Below are 16,454 nucleotides of genomic sequence, written 5' to 3'. Positions count from 1 at the left end.
CTGCCTTCATTCATGTTCAGTCATTGAATCTTGGCTTGCTTACCGAGGTAGCCATTCCAGATTATGTTATCTTTTTTTTTTCGGGTATGCATCATTGCTGATGATATTTTTTGTACCACTCGTCAACTTTTTTTGAACTACTCGACTTGATATTTTTGAACCACTCGACTAGATGCCACTTTTTTGCAAGACTTTCGCCTTATAACCTATTATTGTATGTTCTGTTGTTAACAAGTAAATATTTGGAGAGAGAGAGAAGCAAAGCAGGGAGAGTCTGGTTGGCTGCCCTACGCTGTGGGAAGGGAGAAGGGGAAGAGAGAGAAGGGAGAGAGAGGGTATAGAAACTTGCCCAGACAGTCATTCAGTCAAAGCCACCCGTGCAAAGCACACATTCTCAGAAAGCGAAAAATTGTCTTCACTGCCTTTTGAGCCGATGATCGGTGGGGACGGGACTCTAGTATGGTCTGTTCACTCGGAGGACGATCATCTAGTTTCCTCAGTGTGTTGGCCATAGATTGTCTTTGTGCTTGAAATTCAGGACAGTGGCAGAATAAATGGTCACTGCTCTCCTCGCATCCGCAAACACCACATCAAGGACTATCAGCCATTCCAATTAGTGCTGAGTGAGCTTTCGTGAAGGCAACTCCTAGCCACAACCGACACAGAAGAGACGCTTTGCGTTGGTGCAGTCCGGCGGGAGGTCGGAGTTGCACTGAAGGGTTTAGTCTGTGCAGTCTGGTGCGCCTTCTATATGCGGTATTACGCTCGGCTAAGGAGAGTGTGCGGGCTAGAATGCGAAGTTCTCCTGCAGCGTTGGTCCTTGAGAGAGGAAGGGGGACCCAGCGTTCTTCGTTGTTTGACGTCCGAGCTGGCTTATCTGCGTCATCATGGCCTTTTTCTCTCGTGAGCTGATCGTGGGTTCCTTGTCGGAGAAAGGACTTTGGAGGAGCAATGGAGAACTATGTATGCACCAATAAACGTGGCCAAAAGTGCCGTAAAAGAGGCTCATGACACGCCCTGGCGCCCAGGCTGCATTGGCCTTCATGCCCCGATCAATCTGTTCTTTGTTGTATTACAGGGCACGTTGTGGAGCCACGTCGCAGAGCTGCTTGCGCCGTGACCGGCATGGCCCGCAACGCGCCCTTACCCCGGAAGCCCCGAGTTATCGTGGAAGCTTCCGGGGGGTAAAATCTTCTTCACGCCCTGGCACCGCACCAAACGCGGAGGCCATGCTGACACACGTGCCTTTTGTGGCAGGTGTGCCGCGGGCAACTCAGGCTGAGCCCGCCGCCCTATCGAAACGTCCCAACTTGGGAAGTCGAACAGACACCTCAGCGCCTAAATTCGCAAGAGCGCTTTTACGTAGCGAATGATACAAACGCGGATAACAAGAATATGTTGAGTTATGCGGACGCGAAAGTTCCAAGAAGTTATGGCAGCACAAACTGTATGCGCGAGAACGAGACCGCGCGAATCGGGAGCTTCGTCTTCCGCCACTCCAGCGCAGTTGGGAGCGCGAGAGTGAATCTTTGTTCACGATAGAAGAAGAAGGCGTGAAACAATATTCTCGCCTCATAGTAAAACTGTCGTGCCCGAGCCATGTTTTGAAGCAACCACAGCAACAAGAAAACTAATCCTGAAGTACTTGGTGCTGGGCTAGTCGGTTCATATTGCTTAGAAGACCATAAATATGATCGCTTTGGCGCAAACAAGGAAGGACGGAAGGGAACAAGGGGAGGCGCTCTCCTTGTTACCTTCCATCCTTCCTTGTTTGCGCCAAAGCGATCACACTTATGTTCTACTAAGGAACAAAAAAACTGTCTTCCACGACCCACGACCCACCAATGGTCGTGGGTGGTACCATCACTTTGGTGACATGACGCCGGAGGGTAATTTTGTTTTCGATAATGCCGGAGAATGCATTTTTCGACCGGTGAGTGGCTTAAGGCTTTCGCCATAAAAAACAGATAGGTTAGCTTGAGCTAGTACGTCCTTACCTATCTGCTGCTCTTCACGGTGGAAGGAGGAGATGCGTCAAAGAATAATGACGAATGTGATAAGGTACACTGAAAAAAGAATTCCTACATACAAAAACCACGCAATCACAGAGGATTCCTAAAGGTCCACATGTTGTCTGGACAACAACAACAATAAGACTGCGATCTTCAAAACGCGAGAGCGCTGCACAGGCGGTAAATGAGTTGAGAGCTGCACAAATCGCTGAAGTTGGCTGGCTTTCAATGGAATTGGCATTCTTAGGATACTTGACAATCTTTCCGGTATCTATCTATCTACATAGTTCGTGCCTGTATATAATCGTTTCGCCCAACTTTTTCAAAAATATTTAAAAGCTTTCCATCATCATCACGCCTTCCGTAATCAGGTGGTCGTCAATAAATCGTGATCATGCCACCATTGTCATACAATCATCGTCAATGCGTCGGCGTCATATAGTCATTGTCATAGAGACAGGACCTGTATTCGCGGCCACCTCCTGCCCTAAAATTGTTCTCAAGAGCAAATTACAACCCATCCTGATGCTGCACATATTTTCAGCGTAACTGGGCCGCCAGTGGCGAAAAACACGAATGAAAAGAAAGCTTTGTGAATTTGGGCCAGAATCGGCACTGCCTAGATCGGTGAATTTCCTTCTATATGCTCTCTTACCCAATGGATTTAGAAAGAGTGCTGGAAGCAAAAAGAACTTTCCCATGTGCTTGAGAGTGGCAAAAACGTATGAAAGGCAGGTAAAGGCTCCAGACACGATACTTAAGCCAATCCTTGCGCTGGCATCGAACGCGAACCACTGATTTGGTTGATTTGTAGAGTTTATTGGCGCAAGGGCCAGATGAGGCCAAAGAGCGCCAAGTCGATGATCCGTACTTCTCAATGATATGTGAGTGTTAATTGTGGGGAGTATATGATACACGGCTGCATAGTGGCCTAAATATATTCGCTAAAAAGTGCAAAATATACATATGGCGCAATGTGGCTGTGAACGCGAACCACTACAGTCATTCATCTATGCATTCTGTCGTTCGGAATGACCGGTCAGAAGCCACTGCTGTAGGGCTGCTGCGCCGGCGATTCCCGTGGGACATGTAATAGGACAAGTAACTTAGCGCAATAAAAACTACAGAGAAAAGAAAGGCGGACAAAAACGAGCGCTTGTTTTTGTCCACCTAAAAAAAAAGAAACATTAAATTATGGGACTTTACGAGCCAAAACCACGATCTGATTATGAGGCACGCCGTTGTGGGGGAATCCGGAAATTTGGACCACCTGGAGCTCTTTAACGCGCACCTAAATCTATGTACACGGGTGTTTTGGCATTTCGCCCTCATCGAAATGCGGCCGCCACGGCTGGGATTCGATTCCGCGACCTCCCCATGCTTAGCAGCCCAACACCATAGCCACTAAGTAACCACGGTGGGTGTCCACTTTTCTCGTCTCTGTTGCTTTTATCGCGCTAAGTTACTTGTTCAATTACGGAAAACCGACTAGTCCAACATTTACCTCTTCTAGAATGCATGCAGTAGGAATGCGTAAATATATTCCGGCTAGCACTTGCACGTTCTACCAGTAGAAAGACGCGGCACGCGCGTCAGTGGACCAGTTCTACCGCGCAGCAAAAGGCCGCCTCACGCACGTACCACATCTCGTGATTACACTGCATTGACACGATAACCCGGTGGTTACGTGCGTGATGCGCAGCTCACACTGCGCGGCGGATGGAGCAGCGCGTGCCTTGACAGTGCGCAAAACGCCACGCCGTGCGTTTCGTGGTACACAAGCGCCGCTCAGTGGTTGCTGCATCATTGACGTTGTAATGGCTGCGCGAGTAGCCCACCCTAATATAAAGAAATTGATATGCAGCTCGTCCGGCTGTTCCCGCTAATTTCAGCCATACTTGCTGCCTGTGATGGCAGTAGTGGGCACCTGTTGTGTGTCGGGATACGCTGACGCTGCCGCCTACTGCTTACAGACAATTTTAGCGCACGTACGGTGCAGCACGCGGTTACACCCACAATTTTCTGTTATCTCAAGTGCAATGCATCATGGACTTTGATTAGGGTACGACCAAAATGAACGTTATTAATTGACTTCGCTTTACAGATATTCACACAACGGACTAGCCTGAGAGTGTATAGCAGCCCTTTAATAGCGGCCAGAAACCCTAAGAAGGGTCATTATTGAAGCTCACTGCGTAAGTCCGGTATGTGCCTTTCATCTTAAGCATAGTGATGCCATCTAATGCCCAAAGCGTTTACGAAGGGCACATAACTATAGGCAGGCCGCGCGCCATTTGGCTCGAATTACATAACATCAAACGATGACGACACAAATGAAGGCCTGGTTGATGTTACGCATACTTGCGTATGTAGCGGTGCACCGCCGTTTGCATATCTCTGTTGCACCATTTTGCTTTGCCTGCCATTTGTGCGGGCGCCTTGTCCCTGACACCATAAACGATAATGAAGCGTTAGACGTGTGCGCTGTCTTTTATGGCATCATCTTACTTTTACCTAAGAAGCGCGCTTTGTGCTTAGGCGGCGGCAACAGCAGCCGGTGCGGTATTGTTCGGCAAAGCCTAAGCCATATCTCAATCCAGCGACTGTGCATCGCGCATATTTTCATTACGCAGCAACAGCCTTCGCGCACTGTGAGCTCACCCGGCAAGCACGAGAGAGAGAGAGAAAGGGAGGGAGATGAAAGTCGTTAGCGTTTCATCGTGCGATGACAGCATTTCCAGCTACCGTAGCCGCGGATGTGAATGGTCTGATTCAGCCGTCTATTCATCATAAAGTCCTGTACGAACGAAAAGGCCGGCTTTCCCTAACCTAGTCCTTGAGCGATGCAATAACTCTCGTGCTTCACAGATAAACATGCCACGGTCACGCTCACGAAACACGTATGTCTTCGGTACATTCATTAATTTGTGATCGAGGGCCCACCTGTGCAAGCGGCTAACCCATTGTTTCATTTACATTCTGTGCATAGTGCGCGCCCAGATACGCGTCCTTTCCCACGTGTTATGCGTCGTTCCAAAAAGAAAAAGAAAGCAACATCAAAAGCTTCTGTGAGTTGAATCAGCGAGCACGGACGAGGGTTCAGTGGGCGCAATCGACTTGCGAAACAAGTTTCATTTGGGCAACTGCTTTATATATTTTTGTTTTGTTTTTGATAGTGAGAGATGTTCCAAAACGCTTTTGTCGAATGCTTTTAATATGTTTAACAAAGAGTTCTAAAGTGAGGCAGCTCGCCACGTGAATGACGTTTGTGCAATGGCCGCGCCTCTTCATACATATTAAATTATTATTGTGAAAGTTGCAAGAGCAGCTTATCTCACCGATAATACAGTCTCGCACTTCTTAAATAATAATGAAAGCAGGGGCTCATGGTAGGCGACAATATCTATTATTTATTGCAACGTCTTGTTATAAGGCCATTCCCCTTCTCACTCAATGTATTAGGGGCCTTGTCACTGCAGTACTCAATGCCGGCAAAGGAATAAAATCTTAGTAGGAAACTGGCTTTTGTTGACCATTTCTTCAGGCGAAAATGTCTTCGAATATGTCGCGGTGGTTAAGAAGCTAGGGTGTTCTGGTGCCCTGCACGAGGTTTTCAGTCTGGTTGCTCACACGTTGGCCAGCTTTTCGTAGGGGAGAATTGGAGACCGCCTGTAATTCGAGATCGTTACTAGTTGGTCTTATGTTGCCACAATGGTTTTAGCACACAGTGACTGGATCCAGAAGAAAGACGAGCCCATAACGCTACCCCCTGCCACCACGATTCCCGCTCTTTAGACCATTATCTAGAATAATGCGAAAAAAGCAAATAAAATAAAATATCGTGCATCAGACTGGGCAAAAATTGCTCAAGCCCCAGAATATTTTTGCCTTCACGGCCTTGCCAGTACATCATCGTCTCGTTCAGGTCATGGTAGGCCCTAACTTTGAGAAAAGCCGTATCGTCAGTTTAACACTCGGTACTATATATATCTGCCACTTCGAACAGAACTCCAAATCCAGGTGCAACTTTAATATAAAAAAGCAGCACAGGTCATTTTATTGGAAAGCTCAGCGTGTAAGTGATAAAGCATTCATATGAACCACATGGGCGTAATGGCCGAGTCACCGCTAACCGTTAGCAACACGTCAGAAATCAGACTTTTTCGACAAATGTAATGTTAGGCTATGAATATTTCATTTCCTTATCTATGAGATGCTCTAAAATATTTGTTTTACAGCTAGCAAGGTGTAATATTTATTTGTGACACCTTCTTGCCTGCGAGCACCATGCTCACCTTCTTTCTTTCACTATCTCTCTCTGCTGCTTCCCTTTCCTATGGCACTATCTGGCCCAGATTCCCCTCTCTACTCCACGTATGACGCAAGGGCGCAGAGACGTGTGCGTGCTACCTAACCATTCGAGAACGAGACGTATTTGCCCGTTTTTATTTGGAGATAAACAAAGCGTTCATAATTCACCCGCCGTCAATAGCTTCTGGTCATGCTAAAATTTTGACCAGCACCACAAGGAACGCCGTCGATCACGAACTGGTTAACTCTAGTTACGAAGCAGTACGAACAACGTTCGGTAGCCGATGCATTTATGAGCCCACCGAACGATCGGCGGCCTTTGTTTGTTGATGGTGGCATCACGACGGCCTTTGTTTGTTTACACGAACACCGATTACTGCCCGACGTTGCTGAACTGACAAGAGGAATGCGCATAACGATGGGAAAAGGAGCAACCACAAAAGTAACTGGCAGCAAACAACACTGCCTGAAAGAGAGGGCAAACTGCGCACTGGGTGTAAGTCGAATGGTCTGGAAGCAACAGAAAAGAAATAGAAAAGCTCGAAGTTGCCCGCACGCAATCAGCCCACCACGTGCAAACGGTGCAGCAGCAATCGCAGGTGTGTGAACGAGGTGAGCCGCACTGCAGCGGAGCCGGTCTCCTATACCAGTGAGCCAGCAATCGTTGACCAAGGGAGCCGGCGGCGTGTCTTCGTGACCAGCCTCGGAAGCGAAGCAGCGCCCTTGGAGGGGGGAGCAGACACAGCAGCTTGTGAACGCGTCTGAAGCGGACGGCCTTTCCGTGGGACCATTGGTTCACGAAGCAAAAGAGGAAGAGGTAAGAGCGGTCGTAGAAGCAGCACCAGCGTGTACGACGTACGTAGAATTCGGTCCGCCACTTTCTTGCAGCCCGCCTACTTGAATGCGCGTTTCGTCCATTGTTTTTATGCCCGTGATGCTAGGAAGCGAACGAAACGGACCACTCCCAACACGCGCTATAGCTGCTGCTGCTCTGTTGGTTGCGTTTCACGAAAGAGCAGCGGTTAAGCAGGAAGCGTTGTAGTTAGAAGGGCGAGCGAGATTGCGGGACTCAGAACGGGTACTCATGGAAACATGGTTACTAATTTTACAGAGTTTGCGACATAAAGTTGGGAAGGGGGGGGGGGGTCATTGCTGTGCTGGCCACATTATTGAATCAATTTGCACGTGCACTTGCAAGCCTGTGAGTGCAATGGAACCAAGCGAAGCGTCGGTTTCAGGCTCGTCCTTAGAAAATGTCGTTTGCTTAAAAAAGGTTAGACATCGCGTTTTAATGGGGATGAACTGAAAAAGTTTAGAACGAAAATGGCACGAGCATGCGAACCATCTTAAATGCCGATGCGTTGATGGACAGCAGTTATTCGCTTGTGAATAAATGTCCACACCAATCTCACTTTTGAAGATGAAGTGGCAGCAGAGAAGTTGTGCCTTAGGTTTAAACTCATATAGACCTTCTCATGGTTCTGCACACACACAGTTGTCGTAACCCTTGGCTCCATTGAAGTATCGAAGGGCTCCATGGATGCTGTACGTGAAGACAAATAAATGAGGAACCAAAAGTTGCTACTGCGCAAATAAAGGGACAAGAGGAAAAATACAAAAGCGCGACAGAGTAAGACGCGTCTTGCATTTACGAATAAGAAATTTAGGCCTTTCTAGTTCACTAAAAGTATGCCACTGAAACAACGTCACACTTCCGACATCTGGTTTTCTTAGAACACAAAGTGAGTTGATTGGTAGCTGTGATAGGAGAAAAGCCATCGGTTTAATGCTCATAAGCAGAGGCAAAAATATAGCTGTGGATGAATATGAGGGACCGTGATCAACGGTGCACCCGCTCTCTTTTTTCTTTCTTTCTTTCTTAGTACCAGGTCAAGGACAACTGTATTTCTCGCTGCGCAGCGGGACAAACCCTCAGCCGTGTACTCATCCATTACCATTAGTGGGTATTCCATTCAATCAGAAGCACTCACTACAGATAATCTTCCCTGCTAAACTAAACATTCAGCTACATGACAGCACGAAATTGTATTTTTATACTATCTCGGCTTAATACAAGCGCTACATATAAGCGTGCGCTAACGGATGTTCGACTGTTTGGCTTACCCCATAAAGTAAAATGCTGTTTGTACCTTCGTTTCACACGCCTAGACCCACTGCGTGCAAGCTCTCCCGCCTCTCTAATCTCCCTATGCTACTGGGAACACAATAGCGGTAAATTCTTGCGCTATGTGGTAGAGGCTAATTTGCTCATAGACTGATCTTTTTTTTTTGCGGCAACAATTGCATGGAGATTCCAAGCGCATTCATGCCGTCGGCGTTGCCTTCGCCGTGAGGTTCCGCATAAAGTCCAAGGGTGATAAAATCGTAGCCGCGCGCCGTATGCTGTATGTGCGAGTCAAAGCGTGCGAGGGTGAGCCGCCGATCCCGCCTCAGTCTCGCGCACGCAAGGGAAAAAAATCATTAAAATATGGGTTTTATGTACCAAAACCACGATCTGATTATGAGGCACGCCGAAGGGGGGGACTCCAGAAACTTAGACCACTTGGGGTTCTCTAACGTGCCCTTAAATCTAAGTGCACGGGTGTTTTCGCATTTCGCCCCTTACGAAATGCGGCTGCCGTGGCCCGGATTTGATTCCGCGACCTCATGCTCAGCAGCCCAACACTACAGGTACTGAACAACAGCGGCAGGTGCGCGCACGCAGGAAAGAAAGCGGGGAGAAAGCGCGGCGCCACCCGTCGCGCGCATGGCTCCGCGTGCAGAGTAGAAAGTAGGGAGGGGGGGGGGGGGGCGTTCTACTTCGGGCTGCTGTATGTTGAAGCCATCTGCGACGGGTACACTGTCCGTGCGGCTTAGTTCGCGTTGATGCGAGAGGCAGCACGAAGGTCAATTCGCTCGCTGCTGCTGCCGCGCTTCTTCACTCTGCCGTTTTGACAGCGAGTCTCCGCGGTTATCCAGTGAGAACTGTTCATGTTTGCTTGTGCTCGCGTGATACCATGCTTGTTAATTTAGTTAGTAGCCCATGTTTACAAGTTTATATGGCCGGTAAAACTTTATCTTTACTTCCTATAGCTGTCCACTAATTTGCTACCGCAATCGATGCTTCGCATTTCGGGCCCGTAAGTGTTATTCATCACGCTTGCATTACCCGCGCAGGGCTCTGCAGATGATATTGCGTTTCGCTAGCGATTATACGGACAATCGAGGCATGTTCACGGCGTTGTCGTTTCGTTGGCGCCGCCACCACTCTGCTCTCCCGGGTGCGGCGGTGCATGTGCGAGTACGCTAGGACCATGTCTTGTGGGTCACCTGATCTGGGGCGGAATTCACTTAGTGAACCTACGCACAAAATTTGGTGTAAAAAAGACCTTACGAAAAAAAAGCGTATTCAGAAAGCTAAACTGCTCGTAAGATAGGAAGTTTGCGATGCCCGCCGCTGCAAAGACGAGCGCTGTAGTTGAAAAGCATATGCATATGTAAGTGTAGCACAGGTGCGAACTTCAGTGTTGCTTCCAATAGCAAGCGTAAGTTGATTCACAAAACCTAAACAGCCGTCGCAGATGACCACTTAAGAGGAAGCTTTAGCTCGAGTGCTCCTATCTAAATACATGTAAAAGGAGAATTCGTTTTTTTCGGCAACCACTGCATCAAATTTGACGAGGTTTGTTGCATTTAAAAGAAAAACTTAAAATCTAGTGACTGTTGGTTTCGAATTTTTTAGTTAGGCCGTGAATTTTTTATTAAAAATTGGCGAAAATCGAAAATTTTCAAAAAACGAAACTATCATGTTTACAACTCTGTAACTCAACCACTAAAAATGATAATACTTTTCTGGGAATTGAAACTAATAGTACATCTAAAGCGGACAAAATTGATATTTTACACATGAATATAAAAAAAATTTATTTAAAGGGAAATACAACTTTTGCAAAACCATTGTAACCAACGTAACAAATTCACGTAAGAAGTAAAATGGCACATTGAATTTGTCCGCTTTGAATGATCTAATGGATGCCGTTTACAGAACCGCGATTTCTGTTCTTGATGCAGAGCTATGAATTTGTAAACTTCGTGCTTCTATTTTTTTCAAGCGGTCAAATATTTGAAAATCGTTTTAAGAAAATTCAAGCCCTAAATCGAAATTCCGCTTCCAACAGTCACTAGAATTTAACTTCCTCTTTCAAATGCAGCAAATTTCATCAAAATCGGCCCACGAGTTATCTCATAAAAACGACAGGGACAGACTGGTCACGTACCACGACATACTGACACACTACACGAAACAAAGAGAAGCATACCCACAACCCCACAAACAACTCGACAGGTCTCAAGAAACAGATTGGAGAAGATTGCAAACCAGAACGTTCCGAAACCCAGTACACTTAAACAGAATAAATTCAACACAATATCCAGACGCAAGCTGCAAGCTCTGCAAATACGAACACGCAGACATGGCACACATCTTGTGGAAGTGCACACAGATCGGTTCAGTATACGTAGAGGACAAGATAGAACCGGACCTTCTCGAGGAGCGATGGCTAAGCGCTCTGACTAGCTCAGAACTACACGACCAATTATGGGCTATCCAGCGGGCCCGGGCAGCGGTGGAAAGGCTATGCCTCACCGCACACAATGCCCGGGTGGCCTGAGCCCGGGCTGGCAACCTCGCAGGTCCTTTTTCCATTAAAGTTTTTTCCGTCCGTCCGTTTTTGCGTTTTACATGTATTTGAATAGGCCGCGTCGGAGTTGGGTCCGAGCTAAAGCTTCCTCTTAAGAAGAAATCCAATGAGGAAACCTGTCCGCCGCGTAAGACAAATCCCTATGAAGAAAATATTGTGTTGAACATCGTTTCTTTGAAGCCTTTGTTGAAATCTTAGGTTATGGTGGAATAAAATTAATTTCTAGGACCACATGCAGAGCGGACTTCGTGCAGTGTAGATATCAGGAAAATTTCGATTTTCCGAAAATTTATTGCCAAACACGCATCATCCCCGTTGTGTTTCGGTGGTCGCAGGATGTGCCTTCTGTTGGAACGTTCCCTAATTGCCTAAAGTGCCACCGATCTGAGGGCTCACGCGCGTACGCGGATGACATCACTGTTTTTACGGGATGGGGACAGTCTTGTAGAGGTATTTTGTATTTATAATCAATATGCTTCAATGTCAGGGGCCAAAATAAATATGAGGAAATGTGAAGCATTAAATTTAGGTCGCGCCGAAATAACGCTACCAGGGGACATTAAACAGACCGAGCATATGCAAATACTAGGTATCAAATTTTGTACCAGTGGTGTTTCACCTCACGTGGCGAGACATTGTCAGTTCCATTAAAGAACAGTCGGAAGCAGTGACTGCGTCGCCACTCCCGCTGGCAGAAAGGGCTTTCTTCATTAAGAACGTATTGTGCAGTAAACTGTGGTTTGCTGCAAGGGTAGCTCTCCCGCCGTCACCAGCAGTACGAGTAGTAAACTCACTTATTTTCTCATGGTTCTGGCTAAACAAGTCGCAATACGTAGCGCAGCAATTTTCGCGTCTGCCGAAACCCAGCGGAGGATGGAGCTTGCCGTGCATAGTAACATTGGGTAGACCGTTGTGCACTAAGAGTACATGTGATCTACTTGATGATGATGAGTACCCTGGTAGGCCACTGCTCCTTTATTGGCTGGGCCAGTACCGTCGAACGCTTATGCCGCACCGTACAGGCAACTTGCTTCCGACGGCGGTAACGCCAGCACCGCAGTATGCGGCGGCTGCGCACTTGCAAAGCCAGCTTGTACAATTCAGAATTACAAAGTGGCGTGCGACACCAGTTTCTAGGCTTTGTGAAATGTTGTGTAAGACAGCTGTACCTCCACGGACGGCTACTACACAAACATGGACAGCCGTGCTTTCACCTGATTTGCCCTCTCAAGTGAAGGATTCTCATTGGCAATATCAGCGGGGCATTCTATACCTACACGAGACAGGCTTGAACGCTGGCATATGGTAGCGAATGATAAATGCATATATTGCGCACAAACAGAGACCAACACGCATGCACTAAAGGGCTGCCTTGTAGCACGCACCTTCTGGAAGCTAGTTGCAAGAACGTTCGGAATATCCATCGTGCGGCCACCACAGCGCCGAGATCGGTTTGCGAGTCTCGTCTACCACAGCGCTAGCTACGTTTTGTGGTGCTTCCGCAACATCGCAGAACGATCTCTGCAGTCAAATAGAGAAAGGTACCCCAGAATGCGAAATGCGAAATGGAAATAGTATGGGGTCATCTTGAAGAACAGTTATTCAAACACGGTGAAGCCGAGTTTCTTCGCCGCTGGTCTACGCGGTACATAACTGTCTCCCGAGGCAAAGTCTTTCTACAGCCAGAATAATGCTCAATTCTGTTGCCTGAGTTTAGACTGTAAATGTATGTGTCCCGGGTACCTTTCATAAATTCAAGGCTGACAGTAATGCTTTTGCGTGGACGCTGTAATGAGTTTTGTTGCTGTTATTGTTGTTGTGTGTGGCAAAGCCAGTGTCAAGCAGACACCATTTATTGTTTCATTTGCTAATCTGTTTTGTTTACATCAAGTATGATGTATTACATGTGCTGTACCTTATACTGTACTTTTCGCTCATACCACAGTTGTAAGCGTGCCTACGGGTGAATAAATTTCCTTGTCAGCAAGACAGATCAACAGACAATGAGCTGCTAAAGAGCGATGAGGCGTTATAGTGGTCTCATCATGGTTCATAGTGGTCGGACGCGGATGGATCATGTGCTAAAGAGCGATAAGGTCTTACAATGGTCGGATCAATTCTGATAATGTTATTAAGCACTGATAACGGTTGACAAGAGTCGAATCAAGTCCTATAAGGGTGATAAGGATTGGATGAAGTCCGATAAGGCTTATAAGGACAGGAAAGGGTTGATAAAGATCGGATCGAGTCTGGTAAGGTTGATAACAACCGATAAGCGTTTATACGGGTCGGTCTAGTCCGATAAGGTTGATAACCACTCATAAGCGCTTATAATATTTATACTAGTCGGACTAAGTTTCATAATATCGATAATGACACCGGGCTGTAGGGAAATCAGCAAGAGGCAGAATGCATACGCATACTTAGACAAGTGCCAGAGGAGTTTCTGCGTGAATTTTTTTGACGTTGATTTGGGTCACTGCAAGTATCACAATAACAATACACCTACACGTTGACACATACGTAATGCGACGTTTCTTGCAAGGGTGGGTCCGCGCCGACGTTGTGGTCTTTTCCCGCTCTCAAAAAGCGCGTTCTTGCCAAATATGACCTTCAAGATCGCGTTTGTGCTTTTAAGGGGTTCGTATGGGAGATATTGAACTAAGAGGCTTTCGCTGCTGCTGAAGCGCTTCATCAAGACTGTTCTAATTTTCTCGCTACTCATACAATGACGATGTATTTGTCAGAAGACTGGAAATGTTGCCCAAGTGACTGCTGTGGTTATGAACGATAACATGTAGACTTGCGCGTCTATTATTCGGCTCCAGTGACACATCTGTCAAGGTTGTCCCACATTGTAATTCATACCACAATTGTAAGCATCGCTACGGGTGAATAAATTTCCTTGTCAGCGACCAAACCCTTGACGGCGCAACTTGAGTCGAGTACCCGTACAAAGGACGCCTCTAGAACGGAATGACCCGTATAACGAAGGAAGAACTGTCCATATTCTTCTGTGAGTTGTACGGTGCGCGACCTTTACAATGAAGCGACCTGAATAAAGGAGCATTCCGGAGGCTCCAAGCACTTCAATGTAATGGCGTTCGACTGTATTACACTTCTTTGACGCGATGGACAAGCATACTTAACGTCCCACATAGCACGAGCTACACTACTTGTGCGCGCTCTATAGCTTGCATTCGGCCATTAGCATTAATTGCTTCCTTCCTCGCCTCGTCGCAGCTACCTCTTTGGTATGCTGTGTAAAACTGCAGCCCCGCATTTGGGGTCGGCTCATTCCCCAGTCATTTCCCCGTAGCAGAATGCTAGGAAGACGCTGCAAGACATTGTGCCGCCTTCGGGTACTTACCCAGGTTGTACCGTTTCTTTCTGTCGTAAACAATTCACCGACGATTACGGTACTCCCTAATGTGAAATCTATACGTGTTTTCATTCCGCGATATATTGGCTGGCGCGGACAATCTGTCATGTGCGGCACATTGCAAACGGAGCGAAGTGTGGCGCGACTACCTCGCTAATTCGCAGATTGCGAGAGGCAGCACGTGGGTGACGCATGGGTGCGATTCACAGCAGCCGTCGCAGACAGACCTCCGCTCATGCAGCGCTTTGTTTTCATACAGGGTATCGGTGGACGCGCTCTCCGCATGCCAACGGTGAACAGACGACGGTGCACTACTCTGGCTCTATCTATTATAGCGGTCGTTGCCGCAGAGCTCGTCTTGCGCGGCACTACGGTTTTCTCACGCTGTCGCCACACCATCCTCCTCCGCTTTCCTCCTCGCGCTCTCTTCGCTATCGCCGTCTTTCATGCCCCGCTGTGCCGCGCGCTCGCTTTTTCATCCTTCTCTGTGCTCGTTCGCTCGATTATACCGACGCTGAACGCAGGAACGGGTGCCTAAGAGCTGCGCTCTAAAATTATGGACAGAGAGGAGAGGCCTACGTCTCCTTTTCTTTTTGTTTCTTGAGCTGCTTCGCCGATCACACATGTGTCGGCAGGTTCCCGTTCTCTGTACGTCGTAATTTTTGCAGTTGCAATGCTTCGTTATTCTTAAGGCTCAATACACCGGCAACTTGAGGAGGACGCGCGACCATTTGCGACTGGCGACCAAAAAGCGACTGAAGGCGACCGATGCTCACACCGAGAAGCACGGCTGAGCGCGAACTGTGAGTCGCAAATGCCAGAGATTATCTTCTCAGCAAGAACGATAGGGATCTACGCAGTTCACGCGCACTTTGCTGGTTTCGCGTTCTGGCAATTAACAGCCATGGATTTTGATTCGAGCGAACACGAATACGTCGTCACTGTGCTGATATATTCTTCCGTGGTGTCAGCTGGGGCAGCGCGGAAGCCTCCGGAGAAAAAGCGACGCTGGTGGGTGCGCCCGTTCCTCCTTTCGCGATAAGTGGCCGGCCACGCAAGCCGCCTCCTGCCAGAACTGCGCGCGCATGACGAGCAGTGTTATTGAGAGTAAATTGTAATTTATAGTTTGCGTTGCGGGGTAATGAGTGCATACTTTTTGTGCTTTCTTTTGCTGCTGTTTAGCTTCCTGCGAGTGCGCGCCACGTACCTTTGACACGTTGCTTGAACTGCTGCGCCTTAGCATCACAAGGCAAGATACCAATTAAAGGCCCGCAGTTTGCCATGGGGGCGTGTACTTTGCATTTGGCACGATGCAGGAGGACACCCGATGAAAGCACATGATAAAATAACTAGAGTGTACTAGAACAGAAATAACATAATTTTTGGCGCGCCGCTGAGCGGTTTAGCAGTTTCGCGACCACGGTCGAGCGACTGAAAAAACGAGCAGCGAGCGACTGGCCCAAAACAGTCGCTTTTCGAGAAAAGCGACCATTGCGACCATTTGCGACTGGTTTTCGACCAAGTTGGTTGCGTGAGCACTGTCAGTTTCCTGTGTAAACGCACCTTTAATGTCCTGAAAACCAGCCCACTTTTGAGTCATGTTCCACTTCGCACAGCTTAGCGCGACGAAAGCCGTCGGTGGCGGCCAGTGTGAACACGCGAGTGCCTTTGCTTTTGTAGTCGATGCACAGCGAACATTAATGTGCCAGACGGAAGTAGAGTTTCGAAGCGCGAGGAAAGAAAATATACCCTAAAAGGAAGGCCCGTGCACTGATAAGACGGCAAAATGGCGACTACTAATCCGAGCGTTCGCCTTCGTATATAGCCCAAGCTCCAGTGCCGTTACAGCTGCGGGGGCGAAGACAGGCAATTCGCTTGGGACACGAAGCTCTTGCGTCTGAACGATTAGTTTACTAATGTTAGAACTACTAGACCATAGCAAAGCAGCGTCAGAAATGCACAGGGCTCATCAACTGAAACGAAATATTGGGAGCGCGCGGCTGTCACCGTCTTTTTTTTTTTTTCACGCGACAAGGTGATTCCAATGAA

The 16,454-nt window shown here is 47.7% G+C and overlaps 1 protein-coding gene across 2 annotated transcripts in view; it reads left to right on the top strand.

Moving 5' to 3' along the window:
- The window catches only part of LOC135901442 (protocadherin gamma-C3-like), a 288,857-nt gene that overhangs the window by 167,966 nt on the left and 104,437 nt on the right, over nucleotides 1-16,454 (top strand). Inside the window, exon 1 of one of the 2 annotated variants that reach the window (XM_065431250.2) lies at nucleotides 6,725-7,140. The exons of the other annotated variant lie outside the window; for it this stretch is intronic. The gene's annotated coding sequence lies outside the window, so the exon portion shown is untranslated. Of the gene's footprint in view, nucleotides 1-6,724; nucleotides 7,141-16,454 lie in introns of those variants that run through there. 2 annotated transcript variants of the gene reach the window in all.

The sequence above is a fragment of the Dermacentor albipictus genome, chromosome 1 (genome assembly GCF_038994185.2).
Source record: "Dermacentor albipictus isolate Rhodes 1998 colony chromosome 1, USDA_Dalb.pri_finalv2, whole genome shotgun sequence".
Taxonomy (NCBI): Eukaryota; Metazoa; Arthropoda; class Arachnida; order Ixodida; family Ixodidae; genus Dermacentor; species Dermacentor albipictus.
Note: the sequence above shows the minus strand (reverse complement) of the source record. Positions and strands in the feature narration are given on the sequence as shown.